Source organism: Pelophylax lessonae (assembly GCF_965119305.1).
Source record: "Pelophylax lessonae genome assembly, chromosome: 2".
Taxonomy (NCBI): Eukaryota; Metazoa; Chordata; class Amphibia; order Anura; family Ranidae; genus Pelophylax; species Pelophylax lessonae.
Window position 1 is genome coordinate 676,402,618 of NC_138769.1, and position 15,701 is coordinate 676,418,318.

A 15,701-nucleotide genomic window follows, 5' to 3' on the forward strand; every position below is an offset into this window, starting at 1 on the left:
CTTCATCGACTTGGCCCCGGCCCCCGCTCCAGTGTCAGTGGATTTGATTGACAGTAGCGGGAGCCACTGGCTCCTGCTGCTATCAATCTATCCAATAAGGACAGAGGCAGCAGCTTGATTCCTGCACATCGCTGGAATGAAAGAGCTCAGGTAAGAAAACCGGGGGGGGGGGGGGTTCTGGGGGCAGCTGCAGCACAGAAGGGTTTTCACCTTAATGTATAGAATGCATTAAGGTGAAAAACCTTGAGACTTTACAATCTCTCTAAGGTTAAAGTTTAGGGGTCCCCACCAGAGTCCTGTAAGAAGGATGCTGCTGATTTGTGAGGGTGCAGGCTGGGAATAGGTTCATCCAGACCCAAGACATACAGTCAAAATTAAAGGAGGTTTCCCATTCTCCATAGGATCCTATTCTCTTCTTTCTTCACTTTTCATCTTTTTTCTTTTTCCTTACTCTTTCTTTTTGACTCAGTGGGTCCTATTCTTTGACCTGTATCTGCTCATTTTGGTTGCCTGACCTTAGGGGGTCCTGATTTAGCCTGGTTGTTATGCTTTGTGTCCTTAATACATCATTAGACAGCATACATCCACCTTATAATATTGTTTTTGTTTCTAGTGTTGACAATTCTTTTATGTTTGCTACTAAGTCCATGTTTGACATTTTGAAGCCTAGCTTGACTGTCATTTGCAGCTAGGCTGTAATCTATGCTTCCCCGGGACACATTGGTTTCCTCTCTGCTTTGTATGCTTAAATCTTTAATAAAAATAATTGAAAGTAGAAAGGAGGTTTCTCGGCTGCCGCACCTCTCACCCCCCGTTTTGTATACAAATAAAAGCAGCCGCGGCTCATTCCATTGACGCTTCACCCTCAATGAGTTTCAACCTGACCTTGGGGCCTAATCATGATTAAGTCCCAGGGGCAGGGCAAAACACGTTGGGGGTGTGGCTTTAATGGATTGAGACTGCTTTTTTTTTGTATACAACACGGGGGGGTGAGAGGTGGGTCAGCCGGGAAACCTCCTTGCAGTTTGACAACATTAAGAGCCCAAAGAATGAATGGCACCAGACCCAAAGAATGAATGGCACCACACCTCAACAACACACTTACCATTTGTTGCAAAAAAACTATGGTTACCTCAACTAGATGGTGTGAACGGACATTAAAGTTAACTTTCTCTGCTGGTCTCTATATAGGCAATTTCCTTGCTAAAACATGCCCTCTGAAGAAATGGTGTTAACCACCTTGACTACCTTCCTGACCAGGCCAATTATCAGCTTTCAGTGCTGTCGCACTTTGAATGACAATTGTGCGGTTGTGCAACACTCTACCCATATTACATTTTGTTAATGTTTTTGAGACAGAGATTTCTTTTGGTGTTATTTAATCACCACTAGGGTTTTTATTATTTGCTAAACAAACGAAAAAATACTTTCTCCTTCACTGATGTGCACTGATGAGGCTGCACCGATGGGCACTGATATGCTCCACTGATGGGCACTGATGAGGCTGCTCTGATGAGGTGGCACTTATGAGGAGGCACTGATGAAGCTGCACTGATATATGGTACTGATAGGCAGCTCTGATGGGCACTAATGAAGCTGCACTGATGGGAACTGATGAGGAGGCACTGATGAAGCTGCCATGATATGTGGCACTGATGGGCACTGATAAGCAGTGCTGATGGGCACTGATAGATGGCATTGATAGGTGGCAGTGATAGGCATCACTGTTAGGCACTGACATTAAGGCACTGACAGGTATCACTCAGTGATTGGCAGCACTGGTGGGCACTGTTTGGCAGCACTGATGGGCAGCACTGGTGTACGCTGTTTGTCAGCACTGGTGAGCATTGTTTGGACTGCACTGATCATCAGGACACTGATGATTAGTGCTCTGATTATCAATGTAGATGTTCCCTGTGTGGCTTTGCCAGTTATTGGCTCTCCTCTGCTCACACGCTGTCAGCGAGAGCAGAAGATTGCTGATAAACAGCAAATCTTGTTTACATTGTGATCAGCAATGATTGGACACAGCTGATCACGTGGTAAAGAACTGCCGTGAATGGCTCTTTACCCCAATCACAGATCACTGCTGATGCAAGGTGCAGGGGGCATGCAGGCAGTGCGAGCACGGAAGGACGCCATATGACACAGCCTCCCGGCAAAGTGTGACCACGCTGTAGCCGTCATTTGGCTATAGCAAGGTCCTGCAGAGGTTAAACCTCATTAATTATTTTATTATAAAAAAAAAATAAAGCAAGTTGTCTTTGTGATCTATTTGATGTCCAAGGTAAGGAAAAATCTGTTTAAACAGAACATATTTTTTTACACATTTTCTTTAATGAATCAAGTACTAAAAGTACTTATTTTTAATCAAGTAAACATTAAAAGCTGAATATAATTATTTCAGAATTACCACTTGATCATCACAGCTTATTGTATTGATTTACAGAACAACTGCAACCAAAAATAAAAACATAAAAATGTACATGTACATAAAATATCTGCAATATTCCATCAATATAATTTCTGCCACTCGATGTCCTCAGTCTGATGTCCTGCATCATTCAACCCACTTTATCTGAGTCCAGGTCATCCTGGACTCACAACAGACTGTAACTGGACAGTGAAAGGAGAAGCAGCAAAACAATTAGATCATCTCTTCCTATCAACATTCTTCTTGTCTGCACATGAACTGATTGGTTCTTTGCACTGATTCATCCCCTTACAACTTAGCCCTTCTATAAAGGGACTTCAAAAGCCTGTTACCAGATACAATTCAGGTACTTAAACTGCTTGCATTTTAATGATGTATTAATGATTACAGTGAATAAAAGGGAAAGGGGGAGGAGGAAAACATAATGGGACTTTGAATGAGGTGTGTCGCTATATTAGTTAATAACATATGCCATATATATTTTTACAGAAAAATATGTATGAAACCAAATATTTATTAAGAATTCAATCACAGATTATAAATATAGGTAGCACATATTGTAAACAAGGTAAGACATCATGTTTAGAAACCGTACAGAAACAACAATCAAGGTTAGAAACATACAGTAAATATCATGGTTGGAACCATATGTATATATATATTAAAGTAGAAAAAGCCATAAAAGCATAAATATGGTCACAACCCACCGACGTGGAAATAGCCATCATGAGCTGTTAATGAGTGACCTTGTTAAAATAGAGTATGTGATGATAAATAAGACCAATATGTGTAACACATATGTTGACAGAGACAATTGCAACAATACTGCTCGACGCGTTTCGTGACATAATTATCACTTCTTCAGGAGTGGCGCAATTTATATATAATTCAGCTCACGATCTTGGGACGTGTATGGGGGACCAGCTGTTATACAGTGATATATTAGTTTGTGCTTCTTATATCTTCCTAGAATTCAACTTTAAAGCAACATAATGGAGTTCTGATCTAAGATCTGCTTACAGAGGGACTGGATGTAGAATGCAATCTGCATCCATGTTATCAGGGATTTTCTCCTGAATTGGGGCAACAAAAACAGCAACATAATTAACAGACACATAGCATTTGGACTACTATGCCACACCACACTACAACTCGCCTGGCGTAATATTGCTCAACGCGTTTCGTGACATAATTATCAATTCCTCAGGAGCGGTGCAATTTATATATAATTCAGCTCACAATCTTGGGACATGTATGGGGGACCAGCTGGTATACAGTGATATATTCGTTTGTGCTTCTTATATCTTCCTAGAATTCAACTTTAAAGCAACATAATGGAGTTCTGATCTAAGATGTGCTTACAGAGGGACTGGATGTAGAATGCAATCTGCATCCATGTTATCGGGGCCTTTCTCCTTAATTGGGGCAACAAAAACAGCAACATAATTAACAGACACATAGCATTTGGACTACTATGCCACACCACACTACAACTCGCCTGGCGTATAGATGCCACTTGGCGGAAGTCAAAACACCTACTAAATGCCCCATTCTGTGAAATAAATAACCCCTAAATGGTCCCAAGTGGTCTGCCAGCCAAAGAGATGCCGAGACGCGTAGTTTAACAGTAGCAGAAGCTCTGTCTGCAAATCGGCCAAACCTATTGTAAATTAGGAATGGGCACTTACTGGCCTCATGCTGGAACTTTTAGTCCCTTGCAAGCTTACAAGCCCCAGGTTACACCACTACCTGATTGAAAGCACACAAAACTCCCAGAGCTATTACATTTTTCATTCTACAAACTATTTTTAGCTTACCTCACTTAGCAACATCCACTCGCCGGCAGATACAGTTTTGTGTTCCGTGTGTTTTCTTCAACTTCCTTGATTAAATTTGACTTTTATTGTCACCAATAAATGTGTTTACTGTATTAGTCTGTTCTCGTAGGCAAAATTCCAGAGCAAGATTGTTCTCCTCTCAGTAAATAAACATGGATTTCAAATCAGAAAGCACTAGCGAATGCTAAAAAAGAAAAAAAGACAAAAAAAAAGAATGAAAGTATTCAACAAAACAAATCTATTTCAAGCAGACAGAAACAAAATGTGCCTTGGGCACAAAGACTAATATAAACTTCAGAGCTCAGTACATACATTTACACGTTGGTTCCTTAGTGTCAAGTAAATATTGTACATCAGAAAATATCGTTTAGGAGCAATAAAGTGGTTACGTTGGCGGAGCATTAACTGACACTGTCAGCTGTTCACTCTATTATAAAAAAAAATGCCTAATTTACTTGTAAAATTATACTAAGCTCAGTCTGATGCCTATTATACTGCCGTTGTTGTTTAATAGACTGTCATTTGTGGTTTAAAGTGCTACCTGCCTACCAGTTAACAGGCTTATTCAAAACAGTGAAGTAAGTTAAAGTAGAATTTTAAGTAAAAATTAAAAAAGGGTTAGTACACTCAATGACACAGTGAAGCAATCTGAGAAGACTTTGAATCCTTGGGCTCATAATGTGCAGGTCCAGCTAATTTCTTCCCCCAATGCAGCTCCAACTTTTCAAGGAGATCTCTAGGTCTCTCTTTTCCTACGTTCCTTGGTTTCTTTTCTTTCCTTTCTCTTAGGTCTTTTTTCCTTTTTTCATGTATTTTTAGGTAACGACCTTCTGGTCCCTGAGGAGTTTCTCCCACATCGTCGTCCAAACATTTGCCATTCTCTTGAACCACTCCCACTCAAGGACTCTTTACTATATAAAGGAATGGGAGAGAGATTTGGACACAAGGCCCTGACTTTGATAAAATCGACACTCTCACCTATAAATATACAGTCTTTTAGAAGAAGAGCTATAAAATATTTACGCAATAGTACTGTTTCCCCCCATGACACTTTACCGGATGTATAGGTTGGCCTCCTGAAATTGCTGAAGGTGTGACCATTCTCAGGGTTCCATGATACACAGCTTGTGAGAATGTCCAACCACTCACAACTTTTGGTCACATATTTTCCAGCATTTACGATACTGTAGTTCACTTCTACACTCCCATGTCCTCTTTAATTGCTCTTGCCTCATTGCTCTCAGGCTCTATCTCTGCCACTAAAAAGGGATTACTACTCTTCTTTCTAAAAGCAGCTAGAAACGTCATATCTAGACATTAGAAATCAGTGGATGCTCCTAAAATCACAGAACGGATTGCTGAACTCACCCAAATACAAGCCCTTGAGGACCTGATAGGACAACATCATGACACATTTTCTACTTAAATGGCTACCTGGTGTATCTGGGTTTTCTTTTCAGACTCCTCTTGCTTCCTATTCTCTTTTTTACCTGATTGTAGCTGCTCTTCACCCCAGGCCTGAGCTACATCCCCCCATCAGTGCCCACTCTCCTTCCCCTTCCCTTTCTCTTCTCCTATCTACTATTCTCGTTCCTATATCCTCCATCTCTTCTCTCTGTGTTATTTTGCCATTAGGCTCACTCTCCAACTTTCACAATCTTCTACAAAACACCGTTTATTTCAAGATACTCACTTCTGTGGATCTTAGCCATGAAGAGACCTCTGTGACACACTTACTTACAATAACCTCTGGACCCCAACTTTGTTCACTATCATTATTTTGAGACATGGTTCTTGTTTATATATCAATGACCTCCTAACATGCTTACAGTCCTTGGATGGTCATTCTTGTTTATTATTTTTTTATGCAGCCGTATGCCTTAGTCTGGAAATATATTGCTGTTCCAGTTTCCTCTTCTTGGCTATATGTCATGGAGATGCTTGTGGGAACCACCATGTGGTGATTCCCCCATATTCATATTCTTTTTTTTTTTTTAAGAATGTACTCTTCCATTTGAAAACTGAATAAAATCATATTCTTTAAAAAACAAACAAACAAACAAAAAAAAAAAAAGTAAAAATAGGGGTTGCTCAATATTAAGTTCCCTACACGTGCAGGGAGATTCTGAGTATGCTACAGAAAAATGGCAACCAATTGTACACAGGACATCAAAATTGTACACAGGACACTCCAACTAAACCAGTTAATTTCGGATGGCTTTAGCAGTGCACTACTCTTCGCCTGCAGGAGATTTTCCTTTAGATGGATTTTGCCCCCTAGTGAATTTAATAGTTATCTGCCTGAACAATTAGGCCCACTAGGGGCGAAAAGCATCTGAGGGACATGTCCTGTTGGTGGAGAGCAGAGCTGAAGTCATCTTACATTACCTGGTTTTGGTCACAATGAATAGGCGTCCTGTGCACATTCAGTTGCATATTGTAGCCTGACAAGCTGTTTTATACGATCTGCACCAGCTCACTACATGTCATGTTGACTATTATCAGTGATAGGAGCATTAGTGCAGTACTTTTTTGTTTTGTCTACATGAGGTTCCGAGTATGATTTTATCTCTACTGAGATACTGTATAGACTGCGGTAAATCTTCTTTCAAATTTTGGCAGCTGGTGAAGCTTAGTCATGAAACCAGGGAAGTCAGGTACAATGTCCACTAAGACTAACTCAATGACCAAAAAGTGCACTCAGACTGGACAGGGGAAGGCAGTAGGTTGAGATTAACTTTGATGTCAAGGAAAATCAGGCCTACTGCCAAATAAGAATGTTCCAGCAACTAATAAAACTACTCTAATTTGGGGGTATTACAACTGAGCGAGCTTATCCATGAAGTCAGGAAAAGTCCATCTCCAGTATCACAGTGTAACTAAATCAGAGAGGGGCACAAATGACTTTTTCCAGTTTAAAAAAGGTAATATCAGGAATTTTGAGGTGTCTCCTTTCAGGTAAACTTTTTAATTTAAAGGTTTAAAATACAACATAGGTTCACTTGATGTGGCCTGACAATGGATGGGTGGTTGGTAGATGAATGGATAACAGACTATGTCCGATTGCAAACATAATTTCTAAGATTGGTGTTCTTACTCTGCACTGTCATTATAATTAAGTGGTTGGGAAACCAATCAGGAGAGAGATGACATGTCAAAATGCACAGTGAAGTGGATGAAGTTATTTACCACAGTGTGTTCTGCTCCTCTGACCAGCCCGCAACCCTTAAAATAATGCACTGTTGTGCTGAATGCAATAGTATCGCAGTTATTACAGTAAATCAAGAAATCAATAAGAGATGAAAACCAAATGGAGGCGTATAGCAGTCCGTGGAGTTCACGTGTTTATAAATCTATTACCTGTAGGCTCTTAGACTCCTGGCAAATGTATGATTTAACTGCTACAGTATCTGTTTTATGCGAAGTGCTTGCAGATGGGAATCTAGCCTATGGAGAGAAAGCCTCTACAAGCAGCATATAGATTATAAGTGTATGATACAATTATTATACTGCTCATTATTGTACCCCTCAGAGACAGAATCCTAAGGGGGCTCACTCATTCTGCCTGCATAATTCGGTTTACTGTGGTTCTTCTCATTGGTAATTCTTACTGGAAGCTAGTATGCTATTCCTGAATTCTAGGACTGTTCCTAGGTTCGAAGATTTCTCCATGAATATCTCCACCATGTTCTGTGCTGATCCAAGTAAGGTCGAATAAAGACAATAGTCCATCCAGTTCAACCTGTGAGTCTACATGTGTCAGTGTCAATAATTAGTTATTATTAATCTTTAATTTTAAAGTTTTATTTAAAAAAAAAAGCAACCTGCAGCTATTTGTTCCTTAGAATCATTTTCTTTTAGCTGGTTTATTTTGTATACATGCAATAAACTAGCTGGAAATTGAGATCAAACTTGCAGGGGGAGTAACTTTTGTGTAAGCTGAATTAGAGTGCAAGACCATGAACCCAAACTGTATTTAAACAGTATTTAAACAGTGTCCCGTTGATCAGGAACATGTCCCAACATAGAAGGGAAGGAGATGCATGCCGCTAGACCAAGTTGGAATCACTAAGCGGCATGGTCAAGCTGTTTGAGGGTTCTTGCACTTGCAAGGCTGTCCTATCAAAATCGGGGCATTTTTTCTCCCACTGGCCACCAACACCAGGGTATTTTTCCTCCCACATACCACCAATGCTGGGGCATTTTTCCTCCACCTGACAAATGATTTCCTCCCACTGACATCATGACATTTTTTCCTCCCACCGATGTCAGAGCATTTTTCTTTCCGACCTATTCACTGCATGTTGTCTAGTCTTAACTTAAGGTATTCCCTTTCTTCTCATGCTCTAAAGTTGGAACGTGTGTGCAACAGTATTGTAGGGATTTTGCCTCCAAGTCAACAGAGAGCAGGGCTATAGCACAGGCGCACGAGACCTAAAAGCACTGTAATAGTACAAAACGCAAGCTGCTGGAGCCCATTTTTACAGTCCCCAACTTTTACAGTCCCCAACTATTGCAGAAATTGAGGGGAAATCCAAAATAGAACATGATAAAAATTCTAATCCATCCCACTCTATCCACAAGAAAATGAATAACTTGGGCTGTATTTGGGCTTTAACCACTTAAGCCCCGGAGGATTTGGCTGCTCAAAGACCAGGGCCTATTTTGGAATTCGGCACTGCGTGACTTTAACAGACAATTTTGCGGTCGTGCGGTGCTGTCCCCAAATGAAACTGATGTCCTTTTTTTCCCCACAAACAGAGCTTTCTTTTGGTAGCATTTGATCACCTGTGCGATTTTTACTTTTTGCGCTATAAACAAAAAAAGGAGCGAGAATCTTGAAAAACTAACAATATTTTTCAAATTTTTTTATATGAAATTCCCCCCAAAAAAAAGTAAAAATCAAAATTTTTTAACATTTTAGGCCAATTTGTTTTCTGCTACATATGTTTGGTAAAAAAAATTGCAATAAGCGTATTTTGATTGGTTTGCGCAAAAGTTATTGCGTCTACTATCTACGGGAAAGATTTATGTAATTTTTATTGTTTTTTTTTTTTTTTTACTAGTAATGGCGGTGATCTGCAATTTTTTTTTGCAGGACTGAGACATTGCGGCGGACAGATCGGACCTTTGACTGACATTTTTGACACTTTTGGGGGTATCAATGACATTACTACAGTAATCAGTGCTATACAAATGCACTGTTACTGTAAAAATTACACTGGCAGGGAACGGGTTAACTTTATTGGGGATCAGTGGCTTAAATGTATCCCTAGGGGTGTGATTCTAACTGTGGGGGGGGCGTGGCTTGTGATGTAACCACAGAGACATACGATCCTGCATAGCAGGATCGTATGATCTCTGCAGTTACACCAGGGAGAATGACAGGCGGCTTTGTTTACATTAGCCACCTGCGTTTCTCCCTCTCCAGCGGGAGATCACGAGTGACCGGCGGACATCGGAGCCGCCGGTCACTCGCGCGGGGATATTAGTGAACGAGCAGGGGCGTAGAGGCTCGTAGGCTAGCGACGTAGCCCTACGTCGTTTTGCCTGTAGGGGGCTGACTGCTGTAGTAAATAGTCGTGCGGCGGTCGGCAAGTGGTTAAACTGGAATTTCGGGATCCCCCCATACCTTGAATTCATTATACAATGCACATCAAAGACCTGATACAAGAGCACTATACTAATCTCTGCAGTGGGACATTGGAGAAAATGTAGAATATAATCAGCAGATCTACTTATTATGGTTGATTTACTAAAACTGGAGAGTGCAAAATCTGGTGCAGCTGTGCATGGTAGCCAATCAGATTCTGACTTCAACTTGTTCAATAAAGCTTTGACAAAAAATACTGGAAGCTGATTGGTTTCTATGCAGAGCTGTACATTATGTGTACAGTAATACTGAGTATATAAGGAACAGTTCAATAAACATTCCTTCCAAGCTCATTCACACTTTAATGCACATTGGACACAAAGTGTGTTACTGGCAGGATCTCCAGGTAAAAAAAAAAAAAAAGAAAGAAAGAAAACAAATGCAGTCACTACAACTAAAGACCAGTAAGCTGCTTTAAATTACATGTATCTTCTTGGCTTAGATACAACACATTTTAAGAATGAATTGCAACATACCTCACCTCATATACACAGTGGGTTCCTGTGCATTGTGGTAATGTGTGTGTAGCACTGCCCCCTAGAGGGCTACAAAGAATTACACTTCTTGGGTCCCCTGGGTTACCATTAGAAACTGACAGTAGATAAACAGCATTAAAAGTTCTTGGCTCAGTCAATGATCTCCTGGGAAGGGAGAAGGGATGATTGGGATACTCCATCTAGTAACTATGCACAATTCTGAGGACAACTGACTGTGTAATGCTGCAAGGCCGCTGCTTCACCCTGCCACTGAAGTAAAGATAAATTGACTGTTCCAGATTAAATATTCTCTTCAGGGTTAACAACTTGGCACCCCCTTTACTCTCACTGCCTGTGTGCTGAAACCCGTCCGCTGACTCTAGCCACTGGAGTGGTCCCCTTCCTGGGCAGACCCTTTTTGTAAGCTCCCCTGTACTCACGGATACTGTTTTTCCAGAGTTGTTCTGCCTTCACCTCCACAGTCAGCTTCCATTGGACCTCTGGGTTCAGCCACACCACTGGTTCACTAGGTCGACTGTCTGTGACCACCATCCACAGCAAACAGGAGGAGAGACAACCATCACCCTCCTCCTGGGACCTGGCTTCTTGCCCAAAGACACCCTGTCACATGTGCCCTAGGCTTTTATAAAGTATCCCAGGATGCACCACTGTTTGTGCCAACCCACTGAGATAGTTACAAAAGCCTGTGTGTCACTGGCTGGGTTTCCTCCACTGTCCAACATGCTCACGTATTGGATACAGTGGAGACACTCCCTCAGCCCAGATGAATCCCACCCTGGACATATGCACCAGGCCTAACTACTAATCAGGCTCCCCTGGTAAGCAGACAGAGCAACTATATTTTCCCTGCCTAGCACCTACCTAGGAGGGCGCTACATGTGTTATAATCTGCATTATTGGACAAGTTATGGTTAGAACAAGCCCATAGAATTGAGAAGAGCAGGTCATACCAATCTGATTCCCATAATTTCCCAGGTTTCCTGTTTTTGAGTGACCAACCAACATCAATTGAAGCCACCATAATATAGGAAGATGGCACCTTTAATTAGTGGCACCCTCATTTTTTATCAATTGGCTACTCATAACTGGTAAACTATTGAAGCTGAAAATGGCAGATTCCAATGGACCGTTCAATTCTATTAAATATAAAATAAATGACAGAAACTGCCACGTGTATGACCAGCGTGATACCTAATTTTTCCACTATAATAATCGTATGAATTACTGTGAGATTCAGCCGTGAAAAAAAAATTGCTACATTCTCTCTTCTCTAGTAAGCGTCTCTCTTCAAGTTAGACACTGGAATCCATTAGATAATTCAGAAATCCGAGGGTGACAAATACTATAATTAGTGATTATTATTTATCCATGGCTAATTTCACAACATCGAACCATTCCTTCCGGAGTTCATCTGTGACAAGAAATAAACACCACACATGTAATTAAAACACATGTTTCACTAGACAATCACAAAAGGCTTTTCACGATCTGTCATAATACACCCTTCAAATGAAGGCTCTGTATGTGTCCCGCTGCCGAAGCAGCAAGAATTATTCAACAAAATGGTGCCAGTCATCCACAATTCATAGACAGTACTAAGAATAAAACTGCGTGACTAGGCATTGCTAACTCTACTTTATTTCTATTTGTTGGAGATGAAAGTTTTCACTGCTAAAGTGGAGCTCCATCTACAACTTTTTATTGTTTGTATTGAGTAGAGAAGGGAAGTGTTAGCGTCTTTATCAGGGTTTTTTTTTTTTTTCAAATTCTTTATTAAACATAAGAAAAATACAAAATGCGTATAACAGAGTCAGTGTTCATCAAAAATGGACGTGATAAAGTGCACTAACGAAAGCAAAATAACAATGTACTTAAAGACATAACACAAGCATACTCATCACATATAAGATAAAGAACCCAGGTATGAGTCATCACAGAATTAGAATAACTTATGAGTTCATACGCGTATAATAGGGTGAAGGAGGTTAGTTTTGCGTGTAGAGGGAAAATAGGGTAAAGGGAAGGTCAGGAAAGATAGGAGTGAGAGGGAAGGTGGGGGGGTGATACAGAAAGTGGTATAAGCATTGAGTGGGGTAGAAGGAGATGGGTAATAGGTCAGGAAAAAGTGGTGAAAAAGAAGAGATGCGTCCATCCGGTGCGGGGGACCCCGCCCCCAGTCAAGCAGTAAGTTGCGAAAGGGAAGCGCTCAGAGCCTGTCCCCCATCTGAGAGTATAAACGCGTTCCAACATGCCCATGTTTTAGAGTACTGTTCTTTTCTACCCTGTGCGGTGAGTACCAAGTCCTCCAAGTCGTTAATCCATTTCACTCTACGCAGCCAGAAGGAGGTCGTCGGAGGGTCCGTGCTTTTCCAGCAGAGGCTAATACAGGACTTTGCTGCATCCGTGAGGTGTCTGATCACAGAGCGTTTGTATTGTTTTGGGGCCATGCCAGAGCAGTGTAGTAAGAAGAACGCCGGGTCATCTGGAATAACATATTCCGTCATCAGTTGGGTAATCCTGCGTACTTCAGTCCAGAAGTCCCTAATCATAGGGCAGCTCCAAAAGCCGTGAAGCAGTGTACCCTTATCTTGTTGGCCTTTATCAGGGTTTTATCTCTGTCCTCATTGGGGGGAATGCTTCCTCCTGTGTAGTCACTGGGACAGAAAGTGAGGGACTTGCTACATAAAAGAGGTTCTAACATTTCTTACTGGAAAGGAAAAAAAAGGGAAAGAACCTTCTTTAACTCTTTTGCTGCCAAAGCCATTTTTTTTTTACATTTTTTTGCACATTAAAATAAACATTTTAAGGTTGGAGATTACTTAAAGTCATTTGACTTTTTTACCTTCATGCATGAGCCCCCTCTTGATCCAGGTATATGCACAAAAGACTTGACTGTCCCAGGACTCCCTCTCCTCATTGGCTAAGACAGCAGTGGGAGATATCAATCACAGCCAGGGAGACAATGAGGAGAGAGCCGGGGCAGGGCAGAGCAGCAGCCTTATGTATCCAATGGACACATAGAGTAGGGCTTGGGAGCGAGCACGCAGCAGTGCCCCCATAACAAGTGGCTTGCTATTGGGGGGGCACTGGCCAAGGGGGAGTAGCCAGGAGCGCCAACAGTGGAGCCAAGAAGAAGAGGATCTGGAGATTTTCTTTTGTTCGTGTGTACTAAAATAAATGTATGTGTATTTTCCACTGAAATATATACAATATATAATGTTTAAGGTTTAAAAGTAATATTAAAGGTGCAGCTTTAAAAAAATAAAAATAACAACCATGTCATACTTATCTTCTCTGTGCAAAGGTTTTGCACAGAGCAGGTAAGTATGCCATGGTTGTTATTTATTTATTTTTTGAAGCCAAACTTTTAATATTACTTTCAATCCTTAAACATTATATATTGTACATATTTCAGTAGAAAACACACATAAATTAATTTTAGTACACACAAACAAAATAAAATCTCCAGATTTCTGTAAAATATAAAAGATGAGATAGGTAAATAGCTACCAATTATGTCAAGACTCGAAATTGTGCACGACTGCAACACGGCGACAGACTACAAACCCCAAAATTGTCCATAGGTGACACCTATCTCTCCCAGCTTGCCATCTTAATGTATCTTTTTCAGTCTCAGGCTCCCAAGAGATGCAGATGAGCTCATGGGCATAGGTTGGAAGGAGGGGGAACAATATCTGGACAAAACACTATGGAAGAGATAAAAAGGTTGTAAAGTGAGATCACTTCTACAATACAGTCCGCAGTCTGCTCTGAAAATCTACACATACTCACAGCTGCTATTGTGGCTATGAGTTTATTTACATGTTGCTTCTGCCACCGACATGTTAGTGACATTGGTTGTAGTAAGAAAGGTTAAAGAAAACCAGCAGAACTGAGAACAAGATTTGCTTTAATGTCCCTTCTCCAACAGCATATACACAACATTACCAAAAGAATTGGGACATCTGCCTTTACACGCACATTAGCTTTAATGGCATCCCAGTCTTAGTCCGTAGGGTTCAATATTGAGTTGGCCCACTCTATGCAGCTATAACAGCTTCAACTCTTCTGGGAAGGCTGTCCACAAGGTTTAGGAGCGTGTCTATGGGAATGTTTGACCATTCTTCCAGAAGTGCATTTGTGAGGCCAGACACTGATTTTGGAAAAGAAGGTCTGGCTCTCAATCTCCACTCTAATTCACCCCAAAGGTGTTCTATCTGGTTGAGGTCAGGACTGTGCAGCAGGCCAGTCAAGTTCCTCTACCCCAAACTCGCTCATCCATGTCTTTATGGGCCTTGATTTGGGTACTGGTGCACAGTCATGTTGGAACAGGAAGGGGCCATCTCCAAACTGTTCCCACAATGTTCGGAGCATAAAATTGTCCAAAATGTCTTGGTATGCTGACGCCTTAAGAGTTCTCTTCATTGGAATTAAGGGGCCATGCCCAATCCCTGAAAAACAACCCCACACCCTAATCTCCCCTCCACCAAATGATTTGGACCAGTGCATAAAGCAAGGTCCATAAAGGCATTAATGAGAGAGTTTGGGGGGGAGGAACTTGGCTGGCCTGCACAGAGTCCTGACCTCAACCCGATAGAACACCTTTGGGATGAATTAGAGTGGAAGCTGTGAGCCAGGCCCTCTCAACCATATCAGTGCCTGACCTCACAAATGCACTTCTGGAAGAATGTTCAAACATTCCCATAGGCACACTCCTAAACATGGTGGACAGCCTTCAAAGAAGAGTTGAAGCTAATATAGCTGCAAAGGGTGGGCCAACTCAATAATAAACTCTATGGACTAAGACTGGGATGCCATTAAACTTCATGTGTGTGTAAAGGCAGGCGTCCTAATGCTTTTGGTAATATAGTGTACTTACCCTTTTTACTCCCTTGTCAGTCCATTTGGCCATTAGAAAAAATTAAATAATCTGGTGTAAATGGAGGAGTCTAAAAATCATTTCATTGAAAGTGCTAGTACTTTGTGACTGGTCCTGTGCTATCACATTGGGTGGTTAGAGTCCTCTGCCCAATGTAAACTTCAACCGAAGCAGCTTTGCACTTACACAGGATTGTCTCTGTTCGATCTTGGCAGCTGAACAATGGGATGAAAAAATGTTGCAGGGGGTATGGCTACCCATATTGTCACTGCTGCTTCACGAGCCTGAAGCTTGTCAATCACCTGCTCACACATAGTTCTCCCCACTGCTTTCTGGATTGACAGCACTGCCGCTGCTGCTAAAACCCTCCCACCATGTGCTGCAGTGTCTGGGAGGGGGA

The 15,701-nt window shown here is 41.4% G+C and overlaps 1 protein-coding gene across 2 annotated transcripts in view; it reads right to left on the minus strand.

Annotated features, from left to right (window-relative positions):
* Nucleotides 1–15,701, minus strand: part of CNTN5 (contactin 5) — a 2,223,160-nt gene that overhangs the window by 1,765,428 nt on the left and 442,031 nt on the right. For both annotated transcript variants that reach the window (XM_082244684.1, XM_082244682.1), the window contains exon 2: nucleotides 4,252–4,456. The gene's annotated coding sequence lies outside the window, so the exon portion shown is untranslated. The remainder of the gene's footprint in view (nucleotides 1–4,251; nucleotides 4,457–15,701) is intronic.